The sequence below is a fragment of the Danio rerio genome, chromosome 11, assembly GCF_052040795.2.
Source record: "Danio rerio strain M-AB ecotype USA chromosome 11, GRCz13ab, whole genome shotgun sequence".
NCBI lineage: Eukaryota > Metazoa > Chordata > Actinopteri > Cypriniformes > Danionidae > Danio > Danio rerio.
In genome coordinates this window covers 31,837,654-31,861,985 of record NC_141031.1, presented here as the reverse complement: position 1 = coordinate 31,861,985, position 24,332 = coordinate 31,837,654, and the positions used below count along the sequence as shown (strand labels likewise).

General features: G+C 34.8%; 1 protein-coding gene across 22 annotated transcripts in view; it reads left to right on the top strand.

Annotated features, from left to right (window-relative positions):
• The window catches only part of LOC147834839 (uncharacterized), a 245,798-nt gene that overhangs the window by 75,981 nt on the left and 145,485 nt on the right, over positions 1-24,332 (top strand). The window lies entirely within an intron of this gene.

Sequence of the window (24,332 nt, the reverse complement as noted above, 5' to 3'; positions counted from 1 at the left end):
TAATAAAGGATGAATAATAGCCTAATGAAAATATAAAAGCAAAACATCAGTAGACCATTTGTAACTGAAAAACGTAAGCCTTTGGCCTTTAAACTGACCATATTTGAAAATCAATAACAAAAAATATCAGAATTCACACTGGTGTTTAGGGGAAAAAATAATAAAGGCAATTACACTTTACTACTTGATGGTTTTTGTTATGCTCTATCAATTAATGTGAGGATTGCTGCGTCTTATTTGTGGAGGACAGATTACAAATTTGTCCATTTTTGGTCAGCTAGGGCAGTGGTCCTCAACCTTTTATCACCACGGAGCGGTCAACGCTTGACAATTTTACTGCGGGGGGTTAGGGGTGTTTCGTAGGTTGCTATGCGACCATCAACCGTTTTCACAGAGGATGACAAACTTGCAAAACATTGCTGTCAATCACTGATACAAGTTTTATCTATGTAGAAAAGTACAAAGGACTGCAGTGTTTGGGTGTTCAGTGTTTGTCTGAGATAATTAGTCTTACCGAAATGTGAATATTCCATGCAAGCTGAAGCTTATCAATCAATTGTTGTCATGTGACTCACAGTGCGCTCCCGGCTCGGGCTTCATTAGTGCAAGCGTGTCACGCCGCTTGTGCGTGCAAGACGCACCTCCATTGGAAACAACAAACTTGTGCAAACTCTAGAAATACGCAATATGCAAACGGCCCCTAAAAGGCTGCTGTCATTTGCAATCTCCATCAGTTGATCTTCCTGCACAGCCATGGTGGATTCACCTGATTTGTTGACTTGTGGGTTGCGGAACTATTCCTTTGCAGTTCGCGGGTTGTTCACTGGGCCTTTTTCCTGTAGCAAAGAAACTTTTCGAAGATGTCTGTTTCTTACTTATTTTGCTGCTTTTGGGTTAAATTTGGGCGCTAAAGTGACAAGATATAAGTGACAGAATACGGTCATTTTTCAAAATAAAAGATCGTTCAGACTTAAATAATAAGTAAAACTGAAATAGTTAATGATTTCTTGTGCAGCCCGGTACCAATTGATCCACGGACCGGTGGTTGAGGACCACTGAGCTAGGGGATAAAATGAACTAAGCAACATGATCATTTTCCTAATTGTCCACTGCTAAGATTTTTTTTTTTTTTTTTTTTTTTTTAATATGAGCTCGCCCAAAGCTTGCTGAGGCCCCCTTGTGGGCCGTGACCCCCCTGTTGGGAACTGCTGAAGTAAGGCATATTATTATTTGAAAGATATCTAAACGACAAACCCAGAGTATATTGGCCCAAAAAAGGACGATTAGCTCACCAGATTGTTACAAACTGAAACCAGCAAATTAAGGTTTAATATAGGTCAGTAATCATGCGATGGGCTTGTAATTGGAACATCTGACATTGATAAAGGACAAATAAAATGGTCATGCTTGACCTGTCTCTAATGACAAAAAGCAAAGCTGTTAAAGGTTATCTTTTCTCCTCAGGCTTTTTCAGTTGGATAATCGTAAAGTCTCAGTCAAAATATCACATTTTATTGTGCAAAAGTTTGTTCAATTCCTCACACTCATTAATTTTCTTTTCAGCTTAGACCTTTTATAAATCATGGAGCACCACAGCAGCATGAACCGCCAACTTATTCAGAATATGTTTTACGAAGCAGATCTCCTTCCTGGCGCAACTCAACACCACACACTCTCATTCACACACATACACTATGGCCAATTTAGCTTTTTAAATTCACCTATAGCGCATGTCTTTAGACTGTAGGGGAAACCGGAGGAAACCAACGCAAACACTGGGAGAACATGTAAACTCCACACAGGAATGCCAACTGACCCAGCCGGGGCTTGAAGTTAAATCATATTTGAAACACAAGTGTAACATATATAAAACACAAATAGATCTTGTAGTTTTGGTACAATTTTATGCATGCTTCACATTTGTGATCCTAGATGGATATATATATATATATATATATATATTTTTTTTTTTTATTATTTTTTTATTTATTTATTTTCTTTTTATTTTTTGTAATTTCCAAAACTATATTATGCTGTATTTTTCTAAATTATTGATTGTACTTTGACAAACATTATTTGAATATTAAGTAAATGTGTAAACATGTACTATTAGGTTATTTTGTAAAGGTCTGAATGTATATAGAAGGTTAAAGGTATAAATAATAAATTGTAAATCTAAAAACCCAGTTTTTGATTAGTAAAATTAATTGTAAAGAACTTGCCTTTAACTTACCTTTACCTTAACCTTTAACATGCATTGTCATTTTGAATTGACCGTAACTTTTTTTTTTTAACTGTTTAGCTACAAAAAAGCCAACTGAAATTAAATGTTGTGAATGAATCAAATAAAAATAATAAATAAATGCAGTCTCTTGATGGATATAGGTCATGGCAGAAGACATAAGCAAGCGAATCAAAGCAAAGTGTATTTTTATTGTTATAAAGGGGATTGTCATGTTTTTTTTTATTGTAAAAACAAACATGTATAATTATTAATACAATTAAAGTGTTTTAAATGTAATAAATTACAGTATTCATTAAATTACATATATTTTTATATGTACATATATTTTTATCAATCCTCCAAGTTTAGTTTTTGGCCCTTCATAAGAAAAAGTTTGGGCACTCCTGGTGTAGAGCTTTTATTGTATAAATAATTAAATAAAATTCATTTTAGTTTGTGTACCTTTATAACCTCTAAGTTTAAAATAGCTCAAAATTGTACACAATCACAGGTCTTAAAAACACATCCAAATGAAAATCTTTCACTCTATTTTAGGGTTAAACTTTGCGATGACTTGACAAATCACAATGTTCTGAACTGTGGTGCCGATCAGCTGCATAATCTCAACTTGACATTGTAGATCCTGCGATCTCTTTTTCCCATATAACTGCATAGAAAACTCATTTGTCGCTCATGTGCTTTTTAGTAGTCCAATTAAAAAAAAAAAAAAAAATATATATATATATATATATATATATATATATATATATATATATATATATATATATATATATATATATATATATACTACAATAATAGAAAACAATGTCAACATATTCAGGCTTCAAGCACTCCATAAAAAAAAAAAATTCTAAGAATTTTGATGATAATGCTGAGTTTAATGGTTTAGGTGTTTATTCCTGATTGCAAAAGGTTTCAAGCATTTAATGGATTACATTTTCGAGGGCACTTCTACTTATCATATTTTGTGATCCGATATCTGAATATTGCATCTGTTATGTTAATTGAGGTCATATAACCTACAACAACAAGTGTGTGTTGGTAAGCTGCTTCCGAAGGCACTTATGAGTGACTACAGCTCTTGAAAAACAAATAAATGCAATGCTTGTACAAAAGTTATTTCTTGTACTCTGGTGTACAATCTACATTACTTGAGGGAGAAAAACAAACTAGCCAAATTGCATATTGTATAAAAACCTAATTTGGCTTGATTGGCTTTATCTAATCAGTGCATGCTGATAAAAGAAGAGACAACAAAACTCCTATAGAGCTAAACTGAAATAGATCAATAAACAGCACCAAGAAAGAGGACAAAATGAAGTCATGGCAATTGTAAAATCCCATCAATGTTTAGTTTCCCAAGAACACATTTACTGAAGATGGAAATACAGGCACATAAGCATCAGGGGAATGCTGTTTTCTCTTAGTGATCAGCAATCACTGATGTGATACTGGGGAAATCTTAATCAGAAGGCTCAATTTAGCCTTCCCATTGACTGTTTAGACGGTTTCTACGATTGAAATTGAAGCTTTTCAATCCCCCAGGGCCTGATTCAGTATGATCATGAGAGCAATTCATATGTTGACAAATGATTACTTAATGAGTCCTTGTTTCGTTTATTGCAAAGTGTTGACGACATGACTTATATTCTTTGCCCAAGGCAATATCGGCAATCAGGTATTACTGTGTCTTATTGTATATAACATTTATTATTCTAAGTACGCTAAGCGTGAGGTACAACAGGGCTCTTGGGTAGAAGGCACATTTGGTTTTTTTAAGACAGATGTGGACAAACAGACAATTACCAGATTATGGTGCCATAATTCAGAAAGTGAAAAGGCATGTTATGAACATTTGCCCCCTTGCAATAACCTTCAAAATATAGGTATGAATAAAAGTTTTAAGTTAGGTGTATGTATGTGCTGCTGAAGGGGAGATTTATGGCTCAGTGCAGTTCAGAAAATGGCCTTTAAAAATATGTGTTGCAATTGAAATATAGACACACATTGAAAAGAAAAGGAAACATTGAAAGTGTATTTTGGATGCTTTTTTTTAATAGGTTGTAAAAGTTTTTATCTGCAGGGTTTAAACTTAACAACTGAAGAACTTTCGGTTGACTGTTTCCAGACTCGTTGGGTTACAGATTATTATCTCAATTAATATATATATTTATACATGTGTGTGTGTGTGTGTGTGTGTGTGTGTGTGTGTGTGTGTGTGTATGTATATGTATATATATATATATATATATATATATATATATATATATATATATATATATATATATATATATAAACACACACACATATGTATAAATATATATATTAATTGAGATAATAATCTGTAACCGAACGAGTCTGGAAACAGTCAACCGAATGAGTCCGGGGTCAATTGTAACATATGGGTATTTCAAAATCATAGCTGTGGTCAAAGGCAGTGGTTGGTGCAGGCAGCAAACAGGATAAACGAAGAACAAAACAAGGGTGTGGAAACATGGCAAGGCTAGACTAGGGTATGCTTTGTGATGTTACAGACAAACTATATTCATGACTGTGTGTGAGAAAGTGAGGTGAATTTTGTGTTCTGGTAATCAGTTCATCGTGAGCTTCCAGCTGTGTGGGAGCAATCAGAGGGAATAAGTAACTGGTGTGTGTGAGGTGCTTGATGGTATTTGTAGTCCAGTTCAATGAAAGATGTGTTGTTTGCCAGCAATCTACCCAAGCTAGCTTGCTGGTGATCGTGACATAATTTTCTTTAATGAAGTCATCATGTTTAGGGTGAGTGAAAGCATATGTAGGAATAGTAAAAACTGAAATCCTGTGTCAATGTTTTTAGCCACCCATTTTTACAGATTTTAGGGGTTAAAAAATATACAAATGCACAATATAAGGGTTTCCTCCAGGTACTCTGGTTTAGAGGTCTGCATTCCCACGGTACCCCATCCGATTTCTTGGGGCACAGTAATAAATTTCAGAATAAAATGCGGTAGCCGTTGGTTACTCGGGTGTAATTTAAACAGGAGCGGGGGGTCTAACAATATAGCGTTCCCAAGTCCTGACATTTTTTTAGAACAGCACATCTGTGATTTCCTCATTCTCATTGAGCACCTTTACAGCCAGTGCTCATGACTGTTACACATGATGAACGCATTACCAGTGCTTTTTGCATGTTTTTTTCCACACAGTCTGTGTGGAAAAAAAATGCATCATTATCTGCATAACGGTCCCCAAAGCTTGCTTTATCATGGCAGAGAAACCAGATCTAAAGTTAGCTGGAATGGTCAGGTTGGGTAGAAAATCGGTCAGTGCGGAATAAAACCTCACGGGAGTGAGACTATAAAAACAGTTCGTGCAGACCTCTACTCTGGTTTCCTCTCAGTCCAAAGACTTGCAGGTTAAGTAAGTTAAGTTAAAGAGTGTAAATTGTATTTATATGTAAGAAAGACTTGGGCACGGATTAACTTGTTCTTTCCATGAATATAGCCATAGTTGCTACGAACGAATGAATAAATCAATAAAATTTCACCTAACATCTTAAATATTAAAAAATCTTACATTTATATTGAAATGAGGTGTCAAAAATGTTTTACACCCAACAAAACATTCTACTAAACCACCATTTAGCGTGTCCTTTTTTTCTGTTAGGGTGCTTTCACACTTAGACTTTTGTTTCTGAACCTTCATTTGGCATATGTGAATCCCATAATCGTGCTCGGATCCACACCTAACCAATCGGTCTGAGATCGCCTGAATGAGGTGGTCTCGGCTTGATTGAAACAAACTCTGGAGCAGATCTATTGTAGTGAGAAAGCAAAACTCAAAGAATTGATGAACCAGACTATATCACACAGTATTCTGGTGTATTCTGGATATGTAATATGCATATATGGCTATATAAAGAAAGAATTATGACTAGGGCAGGATATCATTACTTCAGGTAAAAGTGCGTTTCATGTCAAATTCAAACCATACAAAATTATGATACAGGACTCTTTATCCGTTGTGAAAATTAATAAATAAAATAAGGATGCATGACAGCTTAGCGGGAGTCTGAAAAATAAAAGACTTGTTTTAGCTACTTTGGTCCTTTCAAAAAGCTTTGGCGTGTGAAAGTGAACCACAACAAGAACAAAGTGCAACATTTGTGACAATTTTAACCTCTTGAAACTAAATTAAATAAAAGATCTACAAGTGTGAAAACACCCTAAATTACAATTTTATTTTAGGCTTATTTCTTACAAATTTATTGGGATAAACACATGTTGTATCATGATCCTAAAGTATTTTGTTAGAATAGTTTATAGTTGCCCTTTGGTTGTGATTCATTTTATGTAAATACAACAGATTTGCTCAAATATCTTTTTTTTCTGCTGTAATAAGGAGGGAGTCACATTTTAAGTTTTGCCATTAGCTCTGTCACATCTAGACTCTATAATGAGAAACATAATGACACGGCCATTGGGAAAAGTAGTTAAACAGATCTTTTTTATTTACATTGACATCCATAGGAACATCATGTATTTTATTCCCCACCCCAATTAATTCTCAGCATGGTAGAATGTGCTATTTACTTACAAAACTGCCTTTTTATACCACATACAGGGATGGTATTACCCAACACCTCAAAATATGATAATGTGCATGATATCTACCCATCACATTCATTCATGCTAAATTCAGATTAAATTGTGCAGATAGGACGCATGGGGATAGGATTGACTTACGCTTTATGCATCCTTAATTTTCCCATTTGAGAACTAATTACTGAAACCTATGCTGGCGATCAACCTGTCAGTCACTTACTTTCTGCTTTTGTATGTTACATAATACATCAATGGATTTCACTCATGAGTTGATAATGGTTGGATCATCAATCTTTTGTCCTATTCATCATATGACAACACTTCTATGTGATTATAGTGAGTCTTGGGCATTGGGGATTGTACTTGCAGTTAATGGCTGTTGCTCGGCTGACAAAGGAAACACTGAATTGCTTGATGAAAAATAGGCTAATGCTAACTAAAGTATCTTTATTTATTAGAATTCTGTCTGAATCCTTTTGACAAGCATCTGTATGATGTAGTTATAAATTGTTTATAAATATTCTAGCAGGGTCAAACTATGGCAATGCTAACTAACAACATATTAAGCCATATTATACTTGTGTTCTGGTCAATAACAAGATAAGAATCAAATTAAATTAAGTTATAGCTAAACATCAGCAATTTACCAGCAGGAGATAAGTAAGCTTATAATACTAATATTTTAGCACGTGATAACTAGGCTAATGCTAACTGACAAAATATTAAGCCCTATTACATTTTGGTCAGCAATAAGGACCAAATTATGTTCCGTCATATCCAAAGATGAACAAAAACAGTTTTTCTCGATTGCTTGGATGCAGTTGTCACCTAAACTCCACCTTTTCAAAACAGTAGACACACAGGCCTAAACAGCAGCACTCATGGTCAAAATGACACATTTTGCTTGCAAGAGGCACGTATCGTGTCAAAACATTTAAAATATGAAACAAAAGCTAGTTTTACCTTCAAACAACACAACTTGCAAACAGATATATGAGCTCTTTCAATTAATTATTACACAATGGACAACAAAATACAAAATATAGAAGTCAGTGCACCACCATTGCTTGTCATTGTAGCCTATTGCCAATGCCATTTGTTGTCTTTCTATTTGGGCCGTCAAATTTGCCTTTTTGCAAAGAATTGGATCCAGAATAGGAAATGCTTTGGTTAAATTTATATTGAATTCATGACAATTTTCAAACTGTGGCTGAAAACTAAAATACTGTAAAAACAGACAAAAGTACTGAAATACTGTAAATATTAAACACATTTAAACCAATGTGCAGTCAAATCTTTTGGGAGTATAGGACATAGCCACTATTGACCTCCTCCATCCATGCTGGCACAGAACAACACAGACCTTCCACCATTTATATAAGGTTTGCAGACTGATTGCTAATTGAAGACTTGAGTGTAGGAGTTACAAATCGCTGCTTCAGTGAATTCAAACTGATCTTGGTAGTGTCTAATGGTTAGGAATAGATGGTTTCTGTTTGGTTACCATAGCTAAAACAATGGAGTTTGGACTGCTTGAATGACATCTGTGTTAACTGTTTTGAAAAATGGTAAGGAAAATGTGTCAACCCAATGAGAAAAGGTTTACAAATTTGCAAGACCTGTCTTCTGCTCGGCTGGGATAGTGAAAATGAAAATGAAGTGGAACCTAGTTTCTTTAACCAGGTCAAAGCAAACAAGAAAAACTGTAACAACACATTAAGCACTATTATGCTTACATTCTGGTCAATAACAATAAACCCCACATTTTATTGTTATAGCCAAAGATGGAACAATTAATCAGCAGGTGCTCAGTAAGCTAATTATACTAAAATTGTAGCAGGAGTTAACTAGGTTAATGATAGCAAAATATTAAGCCCTATAATACATACATTCTGGTCAATAACAATAAGCCCCCAAATTACTTTCAGTTACAGCCAAATTTGAACAATTTACCAGCATAAGCTCAATAAGCTAATGATACTATTATTCTATTAGAGGCTTATTAGGCTAATGCTAACTAACAGATTATTAAGCCCTATTATACATACATTGTGGTCAATAACAATACACCCTGCTGATTAAAAAAAAAAAAAAAACGGCTTAAACCAGCCTAATCTGGTTGCCTGGTTTTAAAGGGTTTTGGCCTTTTCCAGGCTGGTTTCCAGCCATTTCTAACTTGGTCATAGCTGGTCAGGCTGGGAAATGACCATCTAAAACCAGCTTGACCAGCTGATTTTGGATGGGCTCCCATGCTGGTCAAGCTGGTTTTAGATGGTCATTTCCCAGCCTGACCAGCTAAGTCCAGGGTGTAATGGCTGGAAACCAGTCTGGAATGGACAAAATTCCTCTAAAACCAGGCTGGTCAACCAGCTAAACGACCCAACCAGCCTAGGCTGGTTTAAACTGTTTTTTAGTTATAGCCAAAAGTTATTTGCCTATAACTAAATTATATTCACTTATAGCAAAAGATGAACAATTTATCAGCAGAAGCTAAGTAAGCTAATGCTAACTAACAACATATTAAGCACTATCATACTTGCATTCTGGTCAATACCAATAAACTTCAAATTATATTAGGTTATAGCCAAAGATGAACAATTTAACACCATGAGCTAACTATGACTTATGTAAAAATTCTGTCCGATATTGAAAAGCAGACAATTGTTATAGCTCATACTTCAACAATTGGGACCTTAAGGACCATACAAATAAAGTGTTACCTATCAAATTAAACAAATCTCCACGAATATATTATTTTGCAGATCCCTAAATGTCTTCTAATACTGTCTATGTATAATGCATCCATCACTGTGGGAAAACTACTGCCACATTTAGGAGGAAGGGAGCCAAATGAGTTGGCACCAGATGTGTTGTATGTGAGCGAAGCTTTCCTCTCATCGGGCTGATATACAGGGTCACTTTCTTGGCAGCGTCCTGCCGCACACACTCGGTTCATGCAGTGGAACACAAGCCCCCGCCGAGCACAGATCAATAACACCGGCTGAGATTATTGCTAAAGTGGGTCTTCTGTCAAGTGTAACAAACACTTTGCAATTATACTTCACACAGACGTATCGACTGGAGAGGTGCTGTCGCGTATCACTTGTTAGCAGAAATCAGAAGCTGATGATCATTTGAAGACACTTTAATTTGCTCTATTAAAACAGCTTATGGGATGGGGCTGTCTAATGCGTGAGTCTGATGAATATTCTAAGGTGTATAATTATTTTCAGATAAACGCAAAGTTAAAGTAGTTCAAGGAAGATATTTACAGTGTTAAGCCAATCACATACTGGACAAAAAAGTGTCACAGTGTCTTTAAAATTTTAATCATTGTTTTCTAGGTAGCTAGGTGGTGTGAAATAAAATTGTTTATTGCACATATAGCTTCAGTAGTGATCACTGTTCAAAAGCCCTCCCTCAAGATGCTCTGATTGGTTAGCTAACATACCATGCTGTGATTTGTGGATCGGCTCCACATTACCTGTTAGCCTTATCAGTTTGAGCCTGAATCAGAGAGAAAATGACACAGCAGACACAGCTGAAACTCATGCCTGCACTCTAAAGTAAAACCTGACAAGTGTCTTTCACATATCTTCGAATAAGCATGCGGAAGTAAAATAAAGTGTTCACATATCTTTGGCAAGTTCATTATTTGGGATGTAGAATGCACGGAAAGGGCCCGCATAGAGAGACACTGCAGCACTGGTGAAGATTTTGGGTGTTTACAGGAGTTTGATGGATAATTATGACTTCATAGCTAAATTGTTGCTGGTGCCGAACAGCATTTCTCATTGTTCACATCCTTGTTTATGTCCTTGCTACAACATACCATTAACAGTAGAAACCAGGCATGTAATAGATCAATTTTAACTAATAAAAATACTTACAGGTGGTGGCTTACAATCCACATCTTTGTCTATAATGGTTGGAGCTGCTATTTCTTTAAGGAGTTTTCAGCCGGATTCAGCACTGAACTGTGTGAGATTCTGGAAGCTGTCCTTTGTCAAATGCTAGAGCTCTATATCTTTTTTTATAATTCTCTGCACCATAATTACAATTAATTTGTAAGCACTTCTCTTTTTGTGTCATGTCCTTTGGAAGCCCAAATACAGAAACAAAACAAGTTCTGTGAAAATAGCAGGGTTTGGACGGCATTTTAGCTTTCTCTGCTATAACATTACTGCGCCTCTGGCCACACCCTGTCACTGTGCAGGGTGTATGTGCATAATTGTGCGATGTCATTAACCCTGATGTATTTTTTTTTTGTAGTCCTCAAACTTCGTTCACTGTATGCTTTGCTAAGCTAACTCTGTAAAAGCCAATCAATATCTCCTTTTGCATTAAACTTTGAGCGTCTTATATTCAGAGATGTTGTTTATGTTCACACAGCTACATTACACATGAACTAAAGTTTAAAATATGATATCGTAGTAGATCACCCCTTTAAGGAGACCAACATGTGCTTGACCTGAGAGCTGATGGGGATTATCTAACTTTCAAACAGTCTAGAGAGAGCTAATATGTTACTATAAGCTATTAGATATGCCTGTGTTATTCATATGCATACATAGAATCTCTCTCACACACACTTTCTCCCTTTCTGGTGACTGATTCAAAGCAGGGACTAGAAAATCAAAACATGCCCTAACTGACAAAAATGTGGTCCAATATTGTGCTGGAAAGAGCAAAACTAGTTTTAACCTGTCTATAACTCTCAAATGACCAATTTAATGATAAGTGGGACCTTAAGAATAAGTGGGATAATCAACAGCTTGTTGTGTGTTAAAGGATTTTAAATACACTTTTTTTCCCCGCTTTGTCTGAGGGGGTTTTTTCCCTCCACATTAGGGTTGGGCGATGTTGACCAATTTGGCATCGTACAATGTCAAATGTGAAACATCTCGATGGATGATGCCATCATCGTCGTAGGGGGAGGGTGGGTGGTTGTTAAATATAAATTAATTCATAACGAATTAATCAATTGTAGCCTACCGTTTTTACTACCTGACCCACATGGTCTTTGCTTTACCCATAACCAAACCATAAATAAATAAAGTTACAAACAAATGACCACCTGTCAATATATTTTTTTTTTCACGTTATAATGGCTTTTCCCTCAGCTGGTGGAGGAGACGAGAGTTTGGTTAGAGTTCACTGAAGGGCATACATTTTTATTGTTTTCACTGCAAAATGCTCACCACGTGCGGGGATTTAGGAGACATTTATGCAGAATGCATCTTCGCACCTAAATATGGCAAAATGCAGCACTCAGGAACAGATTAAACAGTTATTATGTGAAATCGCTAAAGTTAAAAAGCCTGCAATGCTTGCCACGCCTTCTTGTTGGCTCACTGCTCTAGAACTGAACTCGAATGAATGGTTAATATCAGCTGTCAATCACTAAGTCAATGCCTTCTGCCTTCAGATGACAGGAGCTACAACCGCGAAAATGTGAAGCTCTGAAGATGAGAGAATGAAATTAACACTGACAGGGTTACCTAAAGTTACTAATAATGGCACATCTTATTAGTAATCATGTGCTGAATGTTAATCCATCATTTACACTTTTCCAAGAGTGGATAAAAGACTTCCAGTGTTTCAAGTCCACTATGAAAATGACTAAAGCCATTCACTGTAAAGTCTGTGGGATGGGGTTTGTAGGTAGCAGCGTTTGCCACTGAATCTACACATTTTAAGAGTGAGAGGTGCTGTATAATCCTTAATTTAATCCTCACGATGCTGTCAGCCGTGCAAGTGCGTAAAATTTAACACAGCTCATGAAAAGACCGTTATTGTTATTTAGATGACATGCAAATAATAAGATATATACCAATGTAAATGTGGGGCGGGGCAATGGATCGCGATGCCGGCTCAGCATCGTGAAGTTTGTCGGCCATCGACGATGGCATCGTCTATCGACACAACCCTACTCCACATCATGCATTTACCTTAGCCATTGATTATGCCTTACTTAAACTATGGGGATGTTGAATGCTTGATTCTGATTGTCTATTATTTGCACAGCTAATGTATTTCCAAGCAGGTCTTGCACTGAACACTGTTTTTAGGTCCGAAAACATGAAGTGTACTGCCTTTTTTGGTTGACTTTAGACCCACACATAGGAGTGGTTTGAGGACAAATTCTTACAAATGTCAGGAATTACATCATCTGAACAATGCCTTTATGTGTGGTAGCCAAAAGTAAGAATAATCTGCCTTAGTCTGTAAGAATAAACTTACCACATCACCACCTCAGGTGTTCATTTTTACCCCACAATAATTCAAAGGCCTGTTGTCAATTATTCCACATAATACAATGGCCTGGTTCACGGGGAGATGCAAATAAACAAAGACTCTCGAGCGGCTTGACATCAGGGTCAATGCATGCCTTAGAGTCAAACGTTAGCCTACCTTGTCTTTCTGCAAACAGTATTTCTCCTTCTGTTTGTGACAGAATTAAATATAGGCTTCGCTCCAGGTGGTTTACATGTCGCTGCAGATTTCTGGACATCCAAATAAGCCATTGTGGCTCTGCGAGGGGAAGTAAACAGAACCCTGTGTAAAATCTGTCACAAGTTTCCCCTGAAATATTGACAGAATCGCATACAACATACTCATTACCTGAGTGTGTTAGGACAACACACCTTTAGCGTGGGGAGTCAGAAGACAGAAAATCCCACAATAGGCTTTCTGAACGCTAGAATCAAATCTTCATTTCCAGGTTTTCATGCTGGGTGCCTATGGATTCCATCATTTTGGCAGCTCGGCTGTACTCGCGGTGATTGCAATAGTCCACATATATTCCCCTCATGCCTGTACTATTTAGAAATTCCATTTGATTGACAGCCAATAGTTTCTTGTGAGTCTGCATGCTAGCAGGGGATGAGGAGGCAGCTGTCATGCTGCTCAGTGGCCAATCTGTCAAGACTGCCGTTTCAGTCTCTGCAAAACTTCCTTCTCCTGTAAGTACAAGGACTACCATTCATTTATTTGAATTCCAGTGTATCCCAGTGGTCCGATTCAGCATAGAAGATTTGCAAACCCTGTGTTCATCGTACAACTTGTTCTTTGATTAAATTAACAAAAGATTCAAATATTTAAGGCCATTATTATTATTATTATTATTATTATTATTATTATTATTATTATTATTATTATTATTATTAGTGGAACAAATATCCAATAATAGTGGATCAAAATAACGTTTAGGCGTTTTTGAAATGTTATTATTAATTGTGAAAATGTATTCACAAAAATGTATTTGACAATAATAATACTACTACCCTAATAATAATAATAATAATAATAATAATTATTATTATTATTATTATTATTAGTAGTAGTAGTAGTATAAGTAGTATTATTATATAATTCTTATAATTATATTATATAATAATATAATTTTTAATGAATAATAAAAGCACATAGTTTTTCTTCATTTAATCTAAATAATTTATTTGTGTGAGTTAATGCCTTCAATCTTTCATTGAGCATCTAATGCATATTACAGCAGAAAAAAAATACTGACTGGATTAGTTTAGGGTTATTTTAGTGATTAAGGACACATGGATATATATTTTTTTTAATTCTTTAGTAATGCAAGTCTTCACACTATATCTTAACACTACGTTTTAAACACTATTTAATTTATTTTTATGTTTAACACATTAAAATGAAATATTATTTATATTATATAAAACTCATTTCAGGTTCAGTTCAGGTATAGTTTACTTTATTTTTGTCATTTAAAACAAATTTTAATAAATTTTAATGTAGAACAAAATTATGTTGCATAAGAGCCAACAAGAGCATAAAAACATCAAACACTAAAGCCTAACATATTAAAAAAGATTTTATAATTTCATAAATACATAAAAAATATAACCCAATAAGTCCATCAACCTTTTACATTCGTTCGTTCGTTCGTTCGTTCATTTTCTTTATTAATCATTCATTCAGTCCCTTTTATTAATATGGGGTTGCCACAGCGGAATGAACTACCAACTTATCCAGCATATGTTTTACGCAGCAGATGCCCTTCCAGCTACAACCCATCACTGGAAAATCAACCTTTTTCTTCTTATTTTTTTTCTTTTTTGATAACATTGTCTCTAAATATTGTAAAAAAAAAAATATATATATATATATATATATATATATATATATATATATATATATATATATATATATATATATAACACACACACACACACACACACACAAAGCAAGAAAACAAACAAAAAAGGTTGTTTTAAGTTTATTCCATACAACATCCCAAAAGGAGAGCTAGACTCTACTCAAAGCTCATCCACAGGTTGCTGACTTATACATCACATCCTCTAACTACTTTTGACTTAAGTGGAGTTGGGGACCTTGAGCACAAGTATTGATTTTCTCTTGATGGACATTTGATCCCTCCCGGTCAGTGTCAGCTTAGAGGTCACGTCTGATAAGACAGCGATGTGTAGACGGATTGTCTTGACATCTGGACGAAGCATAAAGCAGAACCAAGCTGTAAAAAGAGCAAAAGAGGAGTTAACGTGGATGAGAAACACCTGACATTACTGATAAATAAATTATATATATTTTTTATTAGAACTGTCATTTTGCTGGGTGTTTTCTGTACTTATGTTCTGCTAAAGGGCCAGTTTTTGGACAGGGTTAATTTCTATTTATTTATTTAGCTGATTTACAGTCAGGGTAATGATACATGCGTGGGAAAAGTGTTTTTACAGTGGCCATTAGAAGAAAATTAGATTCAATTAGAAAATTTTACTGTTCATTATTGTTTATGTATTAGTCCACCAATCAAAACAGTTAAGCGCAAAAATACCTAACATAAAAACAAAACTTGGCATTATAGCAGACCTAAAATCATGAGTTCGAACTAGAAATCATTCACTGATGTAACATTATACAAACACAATTGGTGATCAAAATCAGACCGTTTATATACACTATTTATTTATCTTAGGAAATAGTCTATTGTTGTAAGATGGCATAGTGGCTCAGTGGTTAGCTTCACAGCAGTCGCTGTTTTAAGTCCCGGCTGGTCCAGGAGCCTTTTCTGTGAGGAGTTTGCATGTTCTGCCTGTGTTCATGTAAGTTTTCTCTGGGTGTTCCTGATTCCCCCACAGCTCAAACACATACACTATAAGTAAATTGAATATACAAAATTGGCTGTGGTCGATAAACGTGTGTGTGTGTGATTATGAGTGTGTATGGGTGTTTCCCAGTACTGGATTGCGGCTTGAAGGGCATCCGTTGCATAAAAAATCTGCCGGAATAGTTGGCGGTTCATTTCGTTCTGGTGACCTCTGATTAGAGACTAAGCTGAAGGGAAATGAATGAACAGATCTTTTGTTGTTACTATACTATTCTATCAAAACAGTATTTTGTAATATAGGCAACGCAATAAGCTCTTTTATTTGTTGGAAAAAAGTGATTCAATCAAAAATAAATGTAATAAGAACTGCTAACATCCTGTTCAGAGCTAATCCAAGGAGCAATTCAATTTTATTGTTACTATTATTATTTTAAAAATATATTGTGCCTTTAAAATAATCAAATGGCTTTTTGGTCTGTCTATCATCACTGCAAACTTCTCTGGGATTGAGCTTACTGGCTCATTTGGAAGCTGGAAGTCTGTCGCAACTGTTCATCAAATATATAGTCTTGGCAGCTCTTATCGGTAAGAACATGCTTGCTGAGCATTGTTCTTAGCATACGTCTTCTTTGATCATCACAGCTTGAAGGCAGAGGGCAACATAATTAGAAGAACAAAGAAAATCTTCACCAAGAAATGTGTCCAGACTCCAGATTTATTCTCTAACATTGCAATTATTAAATTATTAAATCTTTCTCCCATTGCTTAGGTCTTAAGCTTCCACTATTGACTATAATATAGAGTATTATATAATAAAGATAGTGTATAATAATGATATCATATAAAGTATGGAAAACCAAAACAAAGCAACAAAATGCTTACGATAGTATAAAATAAACCTGTGTTTACAGATTATACAAAAGGGCTAGTGGATGCTTAATTCCAATTAGTTTATGAAGGTTTTAACTAAGCTCTGCAACTGTTTTTACTGAAACATGGAGCTAGAATAATCCCAGGCAGTTTTTGAATGCATTACATTGGAATAACTTATTGTGACCGCTTCGGCAAACTTCCTTAACAGCAAAACAACAAAAACTAACAAAGACAGTAATAAAGCAATTTAAAAAATCAATTGATTCGATGTTTTATATGTTTAAATTATTGTACACACTTTTTTATCCACTCTGTCAAATACAATATTTCATTACTTAATGAATGTACACAATTTTTCTCCTACTCAGTCAAATACAGTATTTTATTATTTAATAATTGTACACACTTTCTTTCTCCCACTCTGTCAAATACAATAGTTTATTATTTAATGAATGTGCACACTTTCTCACACTGTCTGTCTAATACAATTGTACAGACACACACTTGCATACAGAGCAACACAAATGCAAACTACATGCACTATCAGTTGATGTCAGAATAATTAGCCCCCCTGAATTATTAGCCCCTGTTTATTTTTTCCCCCAATTTCTGTTTAACAGAGAGATTTTTTCAACACATTTCTAAACATAATAGTTTAAATAACTCATTTCTAATAACTGATTTATTTTATCTTTGCCATGATGACAGTAAATATTTGACTAGATATTTTTCAAGACACTTCTGTACAGCTTAAAGTTACATTTAAAGGCTTAACTAGGTGAATTAGGTTAACTAGGCAGGTTAGGGTAATTAGGAAAAATAAAACAAACTATTTTTTTTTCCAGAATTTTCCTTGCTTTGTTTAACATAATTTGGGAAATATTTAAAAAAGAAAAAAAAAAACATCAAAGAGGGGCTAAAAATTCTGACTTCAACTCTGTGATATTTTGCAGTAGTAAGGTAGAAACAGACCTATTCAATTGCTCTTTTTCATGAACCAACAGTATTTTATTAGAAAATTGTGACATGTTTGTTGACACCATCTGAAAAATATATTTCGGTGTGGTAACTGTATTGTGAAAACTCTGGGTCAATCAATTCAAAAATAATGTTGCTTTTGTGTGCATCATAGTTTAATAATTAAATGTTTAGTCATCAATTAGTACTTGGATAATGTATATATTATAAAGCAGGGTTATACTAAAAAAAGAAAAAAACTTCTAACTTATAAAACACATATTAACTGAATTGAAATATTTTAACTTGTTTCATCTACAGTATGTGTCCAGAAATTTCTAGAAAACATCTATGGAATGTGTTCAAAGATAATCACATATTAAATACCATGCAGTGTAGAGTAATATACAACATATATTGGAAATACATGAAATTTAGGTAATATATTATAGTTTAGTAATTAATATATTTTTAAATTGCATACAGCAAAACACAATGTATAGCTTCAGGGGTGCCTATATGATTTTATTCTAAGGTACGCACATATTCAGCACCACCCTGCCCCATCATCCCTTATTCTTATTTAAATCTCAAGAAACACTGATGTTTGCTGTCAAAGGGCTACATTGTTTAAGGGCATTTGTTACAATATTGATGGGATCAAACTTATGTTTCCTGTTTAATAATGAGATATTTTCTTTGAAATCTAAACATATATATTGCTGCCAGGGTTACCTGATCTTGCGCGAGTGAGATGGAGAAAATGAAAGTATATCAGCACCAAGGAAAAATCAGATCCTCAAGAGTAATATTTAAAATGAGGACACGTTTGTAACCCCTTGGCTCACTCAGGAAGGCAAGAGGATTGCAGGATTTATCAAACACGTAGATTTATTTTCAAACACTCATTTGGAAGGACATGGGAAACACAGGTGACACAGAAAAGACATGGGGTGACGACAAAGCACAACTGAGAATACCGGACAATGACTAACTAAACACAGGGACTATAAATATAGATGTCTTGGTGAAACTAATGATTAACAGGGGTTAAAAATATAGTATTAAACAGATATGATAGATTATGAAAGAGATTTACCATTTGTGAAAAAAAAAAAAAATTCAAAGAAAATAAAGATACATTTGAAGCATATCGAATACTGAGTTATGAACACCAGGAATGCATTTCTGTTTATGGCACCGAATGAATCAGCTAAGCATTTATTCATGACTTTTCCATCAGTGGGAAGCCGGGAAGCCATAACATCATACAGAGTGAATCAAGCATGAGCCTTATCAAAAGGTTATCTTGAACACAGTGACGACACTGAGCTCATATGTTACATATGCATTTCAAAACAAAACAACAAGCATCAAGACAGAGCTGCACAATTGTAGATAAACTGAGAATCACAATAATTTTTTTAGGAAAATAGACAACACGATTCTGAATAGGAAACTTAAAATACAATTTTGAAAAATGAGCAATCTGCAATCTAAAAAAACCGAATAATATTTTAAATTTAAAATGAACACTAATGTTAAACTGTATTTGTTGTATTTACCAACATGAAAAACAACAATATAAAATGTTTATTACAGTCATTAGTCAATTTGTATCCTTCATTATTTGTTCATTGTTCATTATTCATTCATTCATTCATTCATTTTCTTTTCGACTTTTCTTTTTGTCCCTTTATTAATCTGGGGTCGCCACAGCGGAATAAACCAGCAACTTGTCCATGCTTTACGCAGCAAATGCCCTTCCAGCTGCAACCCATCACTGGGAAACATCCATACACTTTCATTCACACACACTATGGACAATTTAGCTTACCCATTTCACTTCTAGCTCATGTCTTTGGACTTGTGGGGAAAACCGTAGCACCTAGTGGAAACCAACATGAACACGGGGAAAACATGCAAACTCCACACAAAAACGCCAGCTGACCCAGCCGAGGCTCGAACCAGCAACCTTCTTACTGTGAGGTGACAACGCTACCCACTGCGCCACCACGTCACCTTCGTTCATTATTAGTTCATGTTAGTAAATACATTAATTTTCATTTACTTTGAATGAATCAGGTACGTATTAAAATATTTCACAATGCATTACTGGATGAATCAGCATTTTTGAAGAATTATTTAACCATTATTTATTGACACGTACATAAATAGTTGCTCATTGCCTCATATTGGTAATTTAACATTATACAATAATACCTATTTCGAAGCATCACATCGCTTTAAAAATGGTGATTTACAACTGTCAAAGACACAAGTGTTTATATGTCACCTATGTAATATAATTGATATGTATAATTGAATGTTTTATAACAATACTGTGCAATACTTTGTCATAATAATACAGGTTGAAAAAATTAAAAGCTGAAGTGACAGAATTTTGCATGCTCTAAAGTTTCAATAAATTAAGGGGCAGGATGAAACACTGATCATGCAACCCTGATAAAACTAGCGATTGCTCCATATTTTACATTTCTTTATAGAGAGATACACGTTTTGTGTTCTTCTATTGGTCCCAGGCAATCATGTGATGCAAATTCACAGATTAGAATCTACCAACTTTAGAACTCAGCAACATGCAAATATTTTGCATATACTTGCATTTTTAGGGTGCTTTCACATTTGTAGTTTGCTTCATTTGGTCTGCACCAAGGGTAATAAATAATACATTGTTGCATCTTCTGACGTCTTTGAGTCGTTTTCACATCACACTGCTGGCTTTGGTCCGAACCAGTTGAAACGAACCAAAAAGCGCTTATCTGACAATCCACATCTCTCATTGGCCAGATGTTGTTGAACATATTTCCTTAACTGCTTATTGATTGGTCAGAATTCATGTGCAGGAAAATGCCAATGAACTCCCGCAGGTAAACAAAACCGGCAGACACAAAATGCCGCTTTTTACTAAGGGACGACTGCGCTGACTGATTGTATCCCTGCTTTAGACAAACTATACATTTCGAGAATGAAGAGCGGCCGCAGCTGGAAAACAACGTTTTAATGCATCGCTCGTCACTTCAGGAGGAGGCGTGAATTAATTTAGCTAAATTGCGACATGGTTATCCTGCGGAAATTATCAACGATACATCAGGTAATGTTTTCCCCTCTCTCTCTCTCTCTCTCTCTCTCTCTCTCTGTTGGTAAAGCGCTGTCAACAAATATTTTTCCTCCATATCCTATAATGCACAGCCCATCAGCCTACGGCAGCTGAATTAGTCCAAAATGCGCAGTACTTTTTGCGATTGGACCTATTTTAGTACGGATCATATAATCACCACAAACGAACCGCTCCAGGGTTCGTTTGAAAGCGTCCCGAGACCACCTCTTCAAGCAGGTCTCAGTACGCTTATTTGGTCTGCTTTTGGTGCGCACTCGAGTACGATTGCTGCATTCACACCTGCCCAAACGAACCGCACCAAAAGGGAAAACAAACTCTAGTGCGATTCAATCGAACTAAATAAGGCAGGTGTAAAAGCACTCTCACTGAACAACTTATGAAAGAAAGTCATAAAAAGTGTAACCGCTGATTAACAACTTAATTCACTTTTTTTATTTTATTTTATTTTTTTCAATCCTTGAAAAGATTCACTTAGCGGCTACTTGAATGCAGCCACTGTTTTTGTTCCTAAGACCCAGGGTGTGAATGAAAAAATATATATGTTAAATGATTTGAAGAAATTATTAGTTATAATATAAAATTAAATGAAAGACATGGAGCACAGTGTTAAGATACGGTTAATTCCAAGTCTAAAGATGCAAACAGCACCAAAATATATGTTGACGTTTGTGACATGGCATGGATGCAGCATAACCTTTCCATTTGTTCAAAACGACTTACAATGAAGTAGGCATTCAGCAATTCAACAACAACATGCAGTACAAACAAGAAAAACAAGTTATACAAAGGAACTGTAAGGCTCCGAAAATTAAGTTCTGGAGTTATGAGGGTTTCTACAGGTGGTGTTAAGCCCACTTATGTGAGGCTCACTTAGAATTACATAAGATGTTGAGGTTGTCGTGTGATGTGGTGGTGGGAAAAGAATACTAGTGAATCAGCAGTCCATGTGTGAATGGGAAGATCATCCCCTGCCAGGAACATTGGATGGAAAGTATAGGTGTAATTGCAGCCATTGCATTAAAAATTATATTTTAAAATGTTGTAAATGCAAGTAATCATTTAGCCCTACAGTAATCCCAATTATTTATTCAGAATTGAATTTGTGTGGATGTTTTATTTACATTATTGTGACAATTAGATGTGGATCTCCATTAGGAAGTCAAATCTACCAATATCTAAACTTTTGACCTTAAAAAGCGCTAGAGGTATCACCCCTTGAGTGTGTTTTGATCAAATCTCAGAGACATTCATTGTTGGCGTGTGCCGTTCAAAATTTGTGGCAATGAAACAAACCTCCCGAATTCGAAAGCCCTGGGCAAGCAACAGTCCAGTAAACACGAGATGCCGCTTGACTGAGCTACAGGCCACAGAAAACAAATCAGAATAGCATGTCTGTGACAGACTTTGAGTACAGTGGATTTTAAAGCCTGCGCAAGAATGGCTTCAGATCAACAGAGGAATGTGGATGGGTTTTAGATTTTCTGTTCAAATTACTCATACATCATGGTATGTTTTCCTCTGTGCTTTTTGACAGCCTGAATGCAGTGTCCATTTCACAACCTTATAGGTCATGTCTGTTGTTGTTTGGGTGGCGTGTTGAATTCAAATGCTCTTCTGAAAACAGTGAGGGGAAAAAGTGGAGCTTGAGTTGGTATTTTATGATATGGCAAAATCCCATTCTGAAATGAAAGAATGAATGAACAAATGAATATATTACTAAAAATTCAGAAATGGTGATATTTAGGGAAGCTCCGATCAGGTTTTTTTAGCCAATACCAAATAACGATTCCTCTTCTTGGTGATTGGCTGATACAGAGTTCTGATTCTGATGCTTCAAGCTTTATATTACTTTAACATTGCCAAAAACACATTTTCCCACTAAGTATGATACTTAAGTGGAGAGCTCTCCTTTCCTAAGAGAGTAAATCAAGGATGTTGTATATAATCCCTTAAACACGTCTTTTATAACTATTTAGCGTGGACAAGTCATGGTCAGAAGCAGCTTTACAGAAAATAATAGATGAAACAGATCAAAAAATTCATAAGAAAAATGACTAACAATGCAATACAATACAAATGATGGAAGAATAATTCAACATGCCTGAATAAACAAAAAAGTTTAAAGTGCATATTTGATGCAGAAGAATTCAAAATGCATCTTCTTCTGCTTATAACGAACACTTGTGATCGGTTTATGTGATCGGCCAGATTAGTAAGTACAGATCTAGTCATAAAATATGATTATTGGCTGATGCTAATCTCCGGCTGATCGATCGGAGCTTCTCTAGTGATATTTTAAAATAGATAGAAATTAATATTGGCCTTTTTACTATTAATATGACAATAAAGCTGTATATGTAATATAATATAATATAACATAACATAACATAATATAACATAATATAATATAATATAATATAATATAATATAATATAATATAATATAATATAATATAATATAATCATGTTTACTAACCAAAAAGCATATCAAATGAAATAAAATTATGTAAATTAAATTGAATTATCTAAAAAAGGACATTTTAATAAAATAAATGAAACTTTGTTTTTCAACTTACATTGTTTTCCTATTAAAATTAAAACACCAAAAAAAACAAGTGTGTATTTTTCAAACAAGTTTTATTTATTAATCATGTATAATACTTTGATCATTACATTTGAATTTTTAATTTTTAATAATATTCATATATTTCTTCAAGTTTTTTTTTTTTTTTTTTTTACACTAACAAGAAAACCATATCTGTTCTTTTCAGAAACTGTTAAGATGAAAAGAGATGAGAGGAGAAGTCAAACATATATTGTAGATAAATCATCTGTAAAAATGCAGGAATTAAGCAATGTCAAATTTAAACACATTTATAGTATTAAAGGCAGGCACACTTCACACAAATGCACAAATATTAAAGTAAAGAACACTTGAATGCAATTCAGTATCAAACTAGTCCTTGTTTATTCACTAGCTTTCCTTCACAGAACGCAAAGGAGTTTGAAGCACATTTTCTATCTAACAAGTTTGTGTTCCATAGAAATAAAGTCATAGATGTTTGGAGAAAGAGTAAATAATAAGAAAGCCTTGGTTTTGGTTAAATGGTTTCTTTAAGAGTTCAGAGAGATTTGTTCAATGAACAAAGAGGTGGTTGACCAGTCTCTAAACAGTCTGACTTGCTTTGTGACCCCTATTTCAATACAGCTTTGTGTTTGTTAAAAGCACTGAATCATGAAATGCTTTTGAGGGCATTAAGTAACTACGTATGAAAACACACAACTTTTATTAACACCTTTGCCTTTGATGAAAATTGCTTTGGCAAGTACGTCTGTGGTCATTTTTGAAATTATCGAGGGAGAAAAAGCATGTTTAACACTTTAATCTGTAGCCTTGTGACCATAGTCAAACACTTTGTTATTA